Raw genomic sequence first — 13,631 nt, 5'->3', positions numbered from 1 at the left:
GATAAAACACTGAATCCATCTAGACTCTGAAACGCATTCTGAAGTGGAAAACCACATGTAAGAGTTAATATCCTCTGTGAAGAAAGGAAATCTAGAAAGGTGTGAGAATCGTGCAGTGCAGTCTCTGAAAGCCATCCCCTAACGACAGCAGCTCAAGGGAAAAGTTGCTTTACACGTGAATTCCTTAGAAAAGCTTTTGAATTGCATCTGACCGACAAATGCCACTGAGCTGCGCGCAGACTGAAGGCCTGGCTGCTGCTTTGTCAGTAAGTCCACTTCTGATATAACCTCAGTGTAAGCAGTTCAAGCACAGTGCCCTTCATTTCATTACCTGTGTCTTTCATAAACCTTTTTAACTGCAAGTCCGGTTATTTGGTTTTGTGGTTTGGTTGGTTGGTTAGGGATTTTTGCATTTTATTTCGATATAACTTAAATAACTGTTAACTCCGAGCCTAATCAACAAGCTTGTGAAGTCAGAGCGTTGAATACCTTGATAAATATTTCATTTGTGTAGCCTACTTTTTGGTGTATCTTAAGGGCAACAGAATGGGCCCCATTACACATATGCTAGCCAGACAGACGGTGCAGCAACCAGTAGTAAGCAGGAAAATTCTCTGTAAGAAGGTGTCACAGTCGCTTATTAATGCATTGTGTACTCTTCCCAGAAACAGTCTGGGAAGGCTGAAAAAGGCTGAAAAAACATCAAAGTGACCTGAAAACAAATAATTTAAAGACACCTTTAAAGTTTAAGTAATAGAATTTATATTTAAAATTGTTTAATGATTAAATACTTATTAAGCAAATAATTAAAAAAAAAAAAATTAAAAATGTATGTACTGCATTCCACAGTATCTGTCCCTAGTCGAAAGCCTGCTGGTTTCTTACTGCTTTGAGGTTATCCTGTCTTCACTTAAGAACACTACTATCTCAGTGAAGATGAAAAATGAAAACAACTGGACCACATAATAGTGCATTTCCCACAAATAGTTGGGTTTTTCTGTTTCTTCTAGGTTTTTTGGTTGGTTGCTTTTTGGTGTTTGGTTTGGGTTTTTTTTGTTCAGTGGGGGGTTTTTTGTTTGTTGTTTTTTTGGGGTTTGTGGGGGTTTTTTGTTTTGTTTGGTTTTTGTTTTGGGTTTGTTTTGGTTTTTTGGCCCAAAGCCCAGAAAAGTCCCAAGAACCTGCACTAGCAGGTGGCTTCAAGGCATGTTGCTGCCTACTAGTACTGGTGAAAACATCCTTAACAAGGCTACACCATATCATCTGTACTGGCAACAGTTTTGGCCTCTATCTCAAGAAGATACAGTGGTGGGAGACATGGGCAACTGAACTGATTCAAGGCGATGGAACACAGTTGCTTTTACAAGGCAAGGTTGAAAGGCAAAGATCTCTTCCTTCTGGAAAGGAAAAGGCTGAAGGGGATATACAATATTTTCAAAATCATGAAGGCAACATATCCGTCTGGATATAGAGGTGTTATTTGTATAATCCTGTACTACCAAAACACACAGTAAAGGGATGAGGTAGAGATGTATCTCACACCCTTAATATATCAAGTGTGGATGCAGGAGGACTACAAGGAGAATGGATAACTAAAAGTGACTGGGCTCACACAACCACCCAAACTGGTACTAGTCTAAAATGCCACTGTTGGAGATCAAATATTGGCCCACATGGACCAATGTACCTAGCGCAACAGTTCTGTTCTTAACAATTCAAATTGTATGAAAAGAAAGGGAGATGTCCTTGAGCTAAATATACTGACCATGTGCCACCAGCTCAACTCCAGACACGTCTTCCCTGTGGGATGATTCAGCTGTGAACAGGACAGGATATAGAAGGTCCTGAGTTGGAAGGGACCCACAATGATCATCAGTTTGCTCTCATCAAATCATGGATGCACCCCTGTCTCATAACAGATCGGTACAGGAAAGGCAGAAGCAGGCTGCTACTTCTGCCAGAACAATTAATATAGCCCATAGCCAACCCCAAATCTCTTGATGGAAAAAAAAACCTGCAGGCTCCATTAACTGCATGACCTGGAGCAGGTGATGAACTGTTGGTGGGCACCACTGAATCTGTAGACTGCTTGAGCAGGTTAATCCTGCGTAAGGGCAGAGAATCAGAGCTATGCATGTCAGAGAACAAATTCTGAAGGGTTACTTAATTCAAAGGTTGATTAGATAACCCCCAAGGACCAACTAACAGAATTGCCTTGGGTATGCTGGAGTTAAGGCTGATAAACTGTGAAAGCCTCGTTAATGAAAGAGGTCTGTGTTTATCATGATAGGAAACAAACAGCTTATGCTTTTGAGGATCACTCTGACCCATACACTCCCACTCACAGGGAAATATCAACTTTTTCTCATCTCCAAGGAAAATATTTGAATGCTCAGAAGCTCAGTTTACTAACCATAAAACTATCCCAACAGGAGTTATACAGAATATACATGCATATTTTCCAAAATATTATTCTGCATCTTCTTTTCCTTATCAATATTTAATTTTTTTAAGAGATAGTTGAACAGGTGTGAGCAGGATACACTTTCCTTTCTTTGGCAGTGATAAACATGCATTTAAAAGAAAAAAAAATCCATTACTGAACTGCAGCACAAGTCAGTCTATTCTTACTTATTAGGTACACTAAGTATTTGCAACCTTCACATCATCCAAGGAGAAACAGCTCCATCTAAAGGTTTATCTGCTGTATATTCTCTTGCCTTGTGCTTTCCTTTTTCGCATTAGCTATGTCACAAGCATAATGAACATCATAGCAGTATTATGTTTATAAAAGTCAGACAGTGAAGGACATAGATTGGAAGGTCACTTCCTAAAGCAGGGGGGAAGACAATTTCCCTACCTGAACAGAATCTTGGCACCAGAAGACCCATTAACAATCTATACTTCCTTTGACTAACCTCACACATCTTCATCTTCTCCGTTTACTTGGGTTTTCATTGTCCCTGCTGTATTAAGTGACTTTTGGTTTGCAGCTTACAGTCCAATATCACACACAGCATTCTGCAATTTTGAAATTATTATATCATTAAAAAAATAACCCGAAATCACTAGTAAGTGCCCTGTCTTTTAAAGCCACCCAGAAGCCTCTTCTCCCTCTTAAACGTTATTGGCTTGAAGGGAAGTACCTCTCAGAAAGAGACCTCTTAATTGCAAATATCTGATAATTGGCATTGGAAAGCATTACCGAAAAATTTTGAACAAACAGCTTTCAGAAACACATTCCTAGCTGTAGTGATACTCATCTTTGAAAAATCATAGTTGAATAGTATCCTACCTTCATCAACCAACAGCTTTTCACTTATCCTTCTAATGGTACTGGGAAATTCATTCTCAAGATAGTATAACTGTATTTCCCAACATTAAACCTGGAAAGTTACTTTTTAGTCCTCATTTCACAGTACAGTGAGTTAGCCACAGCTAAGAATGAAACAGGAAGTTATTTTATGTAATTTTAAGAATATTCTAATTAAAGGTTTCTAAATTCTTTTAGGTTCTCATGTCTATGTAATCCTGAGCATAATTTGTGCACACTGTCAAAGCAATAGCGATGTTTTAATAAAGGCATTCAGCAAGGATGAAGTACTTTGGGACTGCAGCCATAATTACAATCATAATTGGCATTAAGTGAATAATGATGACAAAAACAAGCTTTTCAGAGCAGAAATCAAGAAGTGTTTATTGAAGAGCTATTCTTAGTCCAGATAGAGCATTAGGAACCAGAAAGGAAAAACGCAATTATATTCCAGGTAGCAAAAAATTTGCAAGTGGTTGAAGTTATGTTCAAAGCAAATTCATGGGTTCGAATTCTGATTCCTGTCTGGGATTTAGCCATACTTCAGCTATATTCAAGATAAGGTCTGCCTTGAATTTACTTCTGCTGTACTCCAGTACCATTTATTCCAGAATTTCTATAACGATGTTGATAAAAATATATTACTTTCTATAATTTATTCAACATTATTTAGAAAATAGGAAATTGAGAAATAACAGCCGATAGTGAAAGTTCTACTGGACATCTCCTTGATTTCACAGGATGAAAAAGACTACAAACTAAATCATTTAGGGAGTACCTAAACTATCAAGTCAGCAGTTTAGCTTTTGGTGGTTTTTTCATTGTTGGTGGAGGTTCTCTGCTTGGTTGGTGGTTGTTTGGTTTGGTTTTGGTGGGGTTTGTTTTGTCAGTGTCCCTGTTCCCCATAGTGCCACCTTCCCTAGTCCTAAGTCTGTAGCATTCCTGCTATTTATCTTGTATCACAGCATCAAATTCTTACAGTGTGTTCCCATGCACCAAACTCCACAGTAACTCCTCTCCATCTCTTCTCCTTGGGGAGACAGCTGGTTTTCTTCATAACATAGAGACTGAAATTTTAAATCTAATGAAGTCTACTTACATTATCAATTTCATATTGATTAACCATAATAAGGATAATGGCAGCACCCAGATGCATCTAGGAGAGTCCGGCAGGACTGGTACCAAACCAGACACAGTGAACAAGACAGTAATCCTTGTGAGATCATCTTGTGTTTCTCATAACTGGCTTACTTATCCCTTTGGCAAGTTTATTCATATAGCATTCAGGAAACACTTGGTATACGTCATTTTAGACCATTTCACAGAGGCAAAGAGATACATAATTTAGCATAGCCACTCTCTGTTTTTTACCTCATCTAACTGTAGCACTGTGACAATTTTAAACAGAATTTTAGTTACAGACTATCCAATGTGCATCATATTTCCAGGAAGAAAACCAGGAATGACACCATATCATCCTAATGGAACTTAGTCTCTCTTCTGACCAAATGATGTAAAGTTGTTGCTATTAGTAGTAGCAGTCTTTAGATGACAGCATTTCAAGATGTGTAACTAAAAATTGCTACAACAAAAGAATTCAACCAAAATAACAATCCACAGATTTTTTTTTTCCTAGCAAACACATAAATGTAGGGGTTTAGGGATTTTTCAGAATTTTCTTTAGTTTCTGCTCTATGACTGAAGATAAGCAGCACAAGGACTGTCATTACAGGGCTCCCCATGAGCAGACTTCATCCTGCTCACATTAGCTAAGAACAGAACTGTCTGGTTGGGTCAGACCAGTCACCCATGTAATCCAGCACTGTCTCCAACTAACAGCAGCACAGCATAGAAATAAGGATTGGGAATAGGACACCTGGCACCTCAATTCCCATCAAAAGCTTCTACACATTACCAAAGTAGCCTCTTCAAAAATATCAACAAACAAAACATAACAGAGCATTGACTTCTTGACTTTCTTTTTTGCTTTCCTTCAACTTATGTTTTCCAAATACATGACAAGCTGTAATCCTACCACATCGGTAAAGCACACATGCTTTCTGCCTCTTTCCGTGCCCCCCATTTCACCAATGACTGTTCTGCAGCAATCAGTATACGTGGCAAATAAATGCTAATTCTCTTTTGTATTAGCTGTTAAACAGTAAAAAGTACTTTATCTCTAAATTCATCACATTGGGAGAAAGTCCAGCCTAAATACCAAGAATTGGCATGGGGGAGGGTGGTCAGCATCGATCAAGATGTTTCACGAAGATTTTCCAACACATACAATTCTAACTTAAAATAAAACACTTAAAAGCAGTCTTCTGTGTCTGCTGAATTTCTCTGTTCAAAACAATCCTTAAGAAAACAAGTCTTTCTCAGACAACATACCCCAGAGAGTTTTTTCCAGAGACTGTTGTGTTTATTCTGTTATTGTTCATCAATTCTGTAAAAATATTAGTAGCTACGGTCACGGTTTAAAGTGTGACCTGAAGTTTTTCTTCTGTCAGGGTGGGAAATAATCTCGATGCCATAGCAGCAATAATGGAATCCTGGTAGCTTAAATAAAGTTTCCACTCTCCCTCCACACATTCAATTTTCTTTAGATTTTACAATTTGTGTGACTCACCACAGAACTGGGAGTTGTGGCTCCATGTCCCACTTGGTTCTGCCTGAACCCAATTAGATGAAGCCCCAGGCAGGGCCCCCAGCAAATGCATGGGAGTGAAATCCTCACTTAATGCCTCACCTTCTGCTGCTGCCTTGGAGACCCCCCCGCAAAGGGTGGCACTGCCCACAGGCCACAGCTGGAGCCCTTTCCAGCCTTGTAGGTCAACCAGGTAAAACAAACATCAACACTTGTCCATACAAAAAAGGTTCCTCTAGCACATCCTTTTCCTAGCACCATGTGTTTTACATTTTACTGGAATGTATTTTAGGTTGGCAAAGGCTTTTTTGCCGTGACTACTGAGATGTGTGGGATGGTGCAACAGCTGATTCTTGCTAACCCCAAATCGGTCCTCCAGGAGTCCTCCAGTCATCTCTTATCTGGGCCAAGCCAAACTGTAACATTACAAATAACTTCTTTCCAGAGTTTTTTTTTCCCTCCTGATTCATGCAAGTCTACGGTTTAATTTTCCGGCTATCTCAATGGGGTGCCATGTAATCCAGTAGTCTCAAAAGTAAGTCCTAAACCATTTAAACCTTTAGGAATAAAAGGCCATAAGTTTTTTACAGACTTACAAATCCAAAATTAGCGATGTGTTCTAATGCTCTTAAAATATTTTGTGGGAAAAAAACCCACAAAACCCAACTTTTTTCAGAATATGTATTTTTTCATTTTACAAGGGAAAGATTGTGAATGACAACCATTTATATCAGGTATAACGTAGTGCATACAGAGTGAAGCACTTTAAAATTATAGGAATAAAAACTGAGTAGCTGATTAACAGTGAGATTAAACAGCTCTTATTTGTTTAATACAAGTTCACAGTCTGATCCCACATACAGATATGTATTGACTGCATGCATTACTTCCCTGTTTAGCCACGTAGTTAAATCATAGCAGCTCCCATGGTATTACAGTACATCCTATTACTAGTGCCTAAAACATATTTTTAAAACCCCTTGTGTCTTATACAACATTTTATTAGGACTGCTCATGTTAAACCCAAACATATCCATTGGAAAGCTTTGCACCTTGCTTGGAATAAAAACATTGCGCATTGTTTTTTAAGCTCTATTTTTAAGAATGTTATTTCACTTTAAGCGACTACCTAAAAATTGTTTGCACAACACTTGTGACTACATTGTGCATGGTTAAAAAGACACAAAACTATGAAAATAATCCATGAGTTAGATCAATAACAAATTGCAAGATCCCAATGTTCTAACAAAAAATGCAATTTAACTGCTTTGAGGAAGTAATTTTCCACTTGTGTAATCATCAGGTTGTTGGAGAGTTAAACATTTAAGTTAGCTGCCAAAGAAACAAATATCGTCTGGAATTCCTTCCCTCTTGAAACAAGCCTGAAATGGTAGATTTGTAATATGTGATTGGGATAATGTACATCAGCTAGAAAAATAATAAATTGGTGAATTAAGGTGCTGAACATCAGAGGTTATTCAGCCAGGAAAGATTTATACTCTGCACATAACGAGCACTACAACTGGTCAACATAATTGTAATCAGTAATAAGAACTGTCAGAGAAATGTATAAATACTGGCTTAGTCTTCTGTAGTTCAAAGGTAGACAGTCAAGTAAGGTGAGTAATTTTCACCTGATGTTACATTTGTATCAGATATTTATTTAATAGATTGCTCTGCTGTGAATTTACTACTCGTTCCAGAGGTTACATGATTTGAAGATCTTTAAACAGGTTTCTTCTCTTTAGGAAATAGGAACAGATTTGCTTCTACAGAAAAATTGATTAATTCAGGCTTTGCCAGTGGATTCATGCTTCACTTTTTTATTCCTTCTTTAGGTCTCTTGCTGATCTCACACTGAGTTAAGGAACCTTGTTTTTTGTAGACTATTCAACTCCAGTGAACAGCTAGCATACTGTGCACAGTGTCTACATAAAACATTCATACATCAGAATTAAAGTCTTCTACTAAATCCTTTATTTGAGTTCAGAATGTTCCTTCTTCTCAGAGATTTCACAAACATTAAATATTTTCTTTGGAGTACCTCACAAAATTCTACATGCAATCAGCTCAATTTGCACACTGATTCATGATCAATGTAATAAATAGACTCATATTCCCTTGTCCTCTTACTTGTAGGGCAATAGGAAATCATCAGAATTACACTGTGCATCAAAAGTCTGCAGCTTTCCCCCCACCCCTCTTCAGAGCTTCAAGTAGAAGTCAGTAGCTTCTGTGTTCACAAAAAAATAGAGAGTAACTCTTCATTACCTTGAATATCTATTTTAGAGCTGCAGAACACAAGCAGTACTTTAGGAAAGTGGAATCTTAACAAAAAGTATCGTCCCTTGAGAAACAATAAATCAAGATAAAGAAATTAAACACCTCCAAAATGCAGAATCTTACTCTTCAACTCCTGTCTAGGCAATTGATCAATCCCTGGCTACATGTCAAATGTAAGTACTGCCTCCACTTAAAACTGAATCCTTAAATACATGTGTTAATAATTACTGTTCCCTCTATCATGAGTGAAGAGCCAATCATCATTACAGTACCAAAATACTTCAAAAGGTAGCAAGGATATAATCATCAGATATCATTTCCTTCCCCTGTCAAGAAGGAAAACATCTCTTATGCACTGTATGATATTATGTGCCGCTAAAGCATTGCAGCTCTCTGAAACCTAGTCAAACATTATTTTCAAAGTATACCCAGCTACACCAAGTTAGCCCTGATCACACCTCAAACACTACTTTGGAGATGACTTTAACTACTTAAATTAGTGTTTTCCATCTGCAGAGAAATCACTGATTCCTGCACAAAATTATCCCCACATTGCACCTTGATATTATTTACTTACATTTTTTCCACCACAACAACAAAATACTAGTCCAACCACTAGAAAAACCCATTAATATTTCCAATGTATTCCTTGAGTAAAAAAACATTGTCACTGAGGATTACTTTAACAACATGACATTTTACCTGATCCGATACAGTTCACTTGATAAAGGGAAGTCAAATTCAAAAGGCTTTAGCCCCTTACAAAGTCACATTGAAAACAACAGATAGGATTAGTGTGCTTCATTCACCTGAAGTTTATTTATTTATATTCAAACTTGTTTATCTATATACTGCTTACCATGAAACCATGACACTGTATTTTGGCTTTCAAATGAACAGCAAATGCTCTTTAAACAAAGCAAGCAAAGAAATCAGCCTAGAAACACAGTTTAAATAGTTTAACTTGTTAAATATGCTGGGAAATGGGGAAGCAGACATTTATGATTGTAGAAAGCTTCAAAGTTGGTAATTAAAATTAAGCCTATATACTTAAGATTGCTCTGCACTAGGCAGCAGGTGAGGAAGGCTCTAAAATCATCACCACACTGGACAGTCACATCTGATTTTGTTGTTTAGCTCTAAGTCATTAAAATATTTCTGTTTATGCAAAGAATGGGTAAAGGTACTCTTCAGTTATGATGGCATCCAAACAGGACTGCATCCGCTTACTAAACAAGACCAAGCCGCTCCTCTTTATTAAACAGTAACTGTGAAAAGACAGGAAATAGCAAAACAAAGTAGCAGAAACAAAATTATATACATTAGCAGTCACACTATAATTACATATCTGACAAATTTTTCAGTGTTAAACCTGTAATACAGAACTGATCTCTTCACCATCCCAAACACATTTTGCAACCAAGCTATTGAGCAAATTAAATTTTCTTTGTCACCGTTCTTTTTAATGCACTGTCTCCACTGATGGCTATTCACTCTGTAAAAAGTTGAGTACAGCCAAAAGAACAAGATTAATGGAACCTTCCCTTGATCTATTTTACAATAAAAGGTGGAGCAGTAAATTACACACAAAACTCAATTGCTAAGTGATAAAAGTAAAATAATAATCTTCATATTCGTCAATGACATTAGCATTAATCATATAATAAAACACACTGAAAGGTTTCATTAAATACCAAAGAGAACTCTTCAGACATACAGGATCAAAAGCCTAATATTTCTAATGGTACTAAATGTTGTTCATTAAAGCTAGATTCTTATTTTATAGTACAGGTAGCCATTCTGCTCTATGCAGCAAACCATCATTTCACTTTTAAGTGGTTACCGACTGTACTTCAACTCATTGTGGAGATTTAGGGTTGGATACACCAAATCAAGCTTTTACTTATTGAACATCATCATTCAGAACAATGTAGAAAAACAAACAAACAAACGTGGCTTACTTCTAAAATGAAATGAAAACACCTCCCCACACATGCAAGTTTGGTTGCTGAGCCACAGGGTCAGCTATTTGATCAACTTCATTGAATTTCTCCTTTGTAGCTGAGGTGACAATCTACTCAAGATATTTAACCTAATGGCATTTATAAATGCCAAAATAAAGCGTGTCTGCTACTATTATAACTACAGTGCTAAAATCAGCTACTGTGTTTTCAGTGTTTGAATTCGGACGGGCTTTCTCTTGTTTCAAATCACTTAGTTCTAAGTACATTAACTATTTTGTCATTAATATTTTCTTTACTCATTACCAATAGGCCTAAAAATCAAGACCTTCCATCTTTCAATACAGCAACATACCTATTTCTAGAAACACTATGGTTTGGAAGCAAATTACCCAGTAAGATAGGTCCACAAAATTGATACTGTGTCCAGTCACTTACACCAACGCTCTGGCTCCAGAACAGAATAGCAACAACTGGATGAGTTACTGCGGAAAAATCATTTCACAAGGAAAGCTCCAACTTACTTCACACAAAAATTCAATCTATTTAAAGCCAGTATAATTCCTTTTCATTTCCTTTCCCATATTATGGCTTGGGAACGACGATGTCTTGCTCCCCTCTCTGTTATACAGTATCTGTAATTGCCAGCTAAGAAAATCAGTATAATCCTGAGTCAGTGAATGCCTCTTAGAAACTATATCCTCTTCTAAAAATATTATGGACTTAGTGACAGACTGTAAAATATGAATCCTTTTTCCATTTAATCAGTTCCAAGGGTCCCAAAAGTCAGAACATGAGGGGCTGGAAAGTGGTAACATTAATACTTTGCAAAAATGTCATTAATTTAAAACGTTGTCAAATCAGTAGCTACTACCAGCTGTCATCTATCATGTATCAGAGGGCTAGTGGTTGCCTGTCACGGCTGATGAGTCACACATTCTACTCCACTTAAGGCTATATAATCCTAAGAAAATCACTTTTCCACCTATGAAATTGCAAACAACTATGGGAAAGTAAAAAATTAGTCATTTTTGGTCTTGCTTCAGGTTTTACATGAGAATTATTTCAAGCAAAATCAAACAGCCAAAAAGTTTTTCTAAAATGTTTTCTTCCATCCTCAGAAATGCCATGATTGCACACATCTGCAGAAGCTGCCAGTGTATTAAGTTCATATTTCAGGAATCTTTGTACCTCTGAAGAAAAAAAAAACCAAACACCACATACCAAGCTTTGTTTCACTACTGAATGCATTTTCTTAATAGTCTGTCACAAGATACAAAGTACATGACAATTGCCCTTATCTTTACCGTCTTTGTCCATGGCCGGCACATCTAATCTTCTTACAAACAGACTACCTGGTATCTTATGCCACAGTGAACTGTCACTAACCACGACCTGGCTTGTCATGGACAAAAACATCTACAGTAACTCTGTACATCACTTCTGATCACTAATTTTATACATGTTTTTATAATGCCAACAGAAAGAACACGCTTCCAACATGAAAGTTAGGATTATTTCCCCTCAGAACTATGCAGAGTATTTTTTAACTTCTTTCATAGAATCAGATACTGACAATTCAGTATCTTCTAAAGCTGATTTAACCTTCCTCCTTGTTCTTCAATAGTACAGAGACTTTTAATAACCAACATCATAACTTCGTGTTACCAGACTGCTTTATTTCCATTCATAGTAGAAAGCAGGAGATGAACAGATTTTCAGCACTGAAACAAATCAGTCTCTGAAGAATTCATTGAAAAAAAAAAATTAAACACATCATCAAATTAAGCAGTATTACAACCAACTGAGATATGTGTAAATTTCCTTGCAAAGTGGCAATTAACTTGAAAAAAAAGGACTCGGAAGTGCAATTCATGACATCCTTGGCTGCTTCAGCACACAGCATTAGCTCAATATTTTCAGTCTTTGGAGGAAAATACATGTGTACTAGTTAAAATTTCAACTTGCAGGTCAGGATGGGAAAAAATAAGCTTTTTAGAACTGAATTCAAAACACAAATTGAGTTTTATACCATTTTTATGTTAACAGTGCTGAAAGAAACTAAGTTTGCAGTAGCAACAGCTTCATTTAGGTACAGATTATATACAAGTCTATCATCCTACACTAAAGGCTTATGAATAAGACTGAAAACATAAAAACCATACATGAAAAATAGATACTGTCAAATTTTTATACAACTCAGCCATCAAGGAAATTCTCTAGATATATAATTGGTGTAGTAGCTTTATCTTTTACATCACAGTATTGCAAGATGGGTAACATCCCAACTAGATCAAACACAATATATTGAGGACCCACTGCAGAGTTATGGAAAAACGTTGACAGAAAGCTCTATTATACCTAACAAAGGTATCAGTGAAATCTGACTTCACCAGCAGCCTAAGGAATGGGAAAACCTCAGCAGCCTGATAAAAGCTATTTTTGTAGCAAATATAAAACAGTGCTGCATTCTTTGATTTTTGGAACAGATGAGAATGACACTTTAAGGAAAGAGCACTTTCTATCAGAAATTCCCTAAATTATTCTTGTTCTAGTATTATAGGAGCAGAGTGAGCCAAGGAGACTGCATATCTGTCAGTGAGAACTCTGAAGTGACTTATAAAGCTCTTTGTCCTTGAAATTTTATTGTAAACTTACTTTAAAAAACAACTCACTCATCTATTAACACTTAAGAACACAAGCGGGGTCTGATGTTCGCTATGTTAAGCAAACAGAAAGGATTTCAAAGCTAAATAAACATTCTCAGAACTTCTTTTCCCATACAGGCTGAAGCTTGTTAGAGGGAAGGAAAAGCACTGTAAAGTAGTGGGGTACTGAGAATGGAAGACTGACATCAAAGATGTGACAGTTGTAACAGTTGATTCTCTTTCCTCGATGTAAAATAGGATTTCTTACAACTGCAAGTAAAATACACCTTTTCTAAATGCTATTTTTATCTGCCAAATATACCTCAAGTATCTGCTTTCATAGTTTTTTTACTAACGGTCTTCAAAAAGTTACAGTTCAAAGAACTACAGGATCGAAAAAGCCCAGTTACATACATAAAAGATTTTATAGATATAGATCTCTTTCTATATATGCATTAGTCCTCTTTTTTGTTGTTGTTGTTTTGTTTTGTTTGCTTGCAGAACTTATTCCACACAAGTTTTAGTTTGTGTTATAAGCCAGAATCAGAATTGTTGAAGCAAGAACTATGAAGCTATTGTTTTTAGTATACATTACTTCAGAACTTAATACAACTGGAAAAATAAGATATGTACTAGGATAACTATAAAAATGCAAGAATATACTTATTTTACTTCCAATAGCACTGATGAGACACACACTCTTGTAGAGGGAATTATACATAAAATAATTCAGCAGAAAATTACTTGTGATGCAGAGGAAGCCTACCAAGAGTAGTAAGTCT

The sequence above is a fragment of the Caloenas nicobarica genome, chromosome 12 (assembly GCF_036013445.1).
Source record: "Caloenas nicobarica isolate bCalNic1 chromosome 12, bCalNic1.hap1, whole genome shotgun sequence".
Lineage (NCBI taxonomy): Eukaryota > Metazoa > Chordata > Aves > Columbiformes > Columbidae > Caloenas > Caloenas nicobarica.
The sequence above is the reverse complement of the archived record's forward strand: the minus strand, read 5'-3'. Positions refer to the sequence as shown.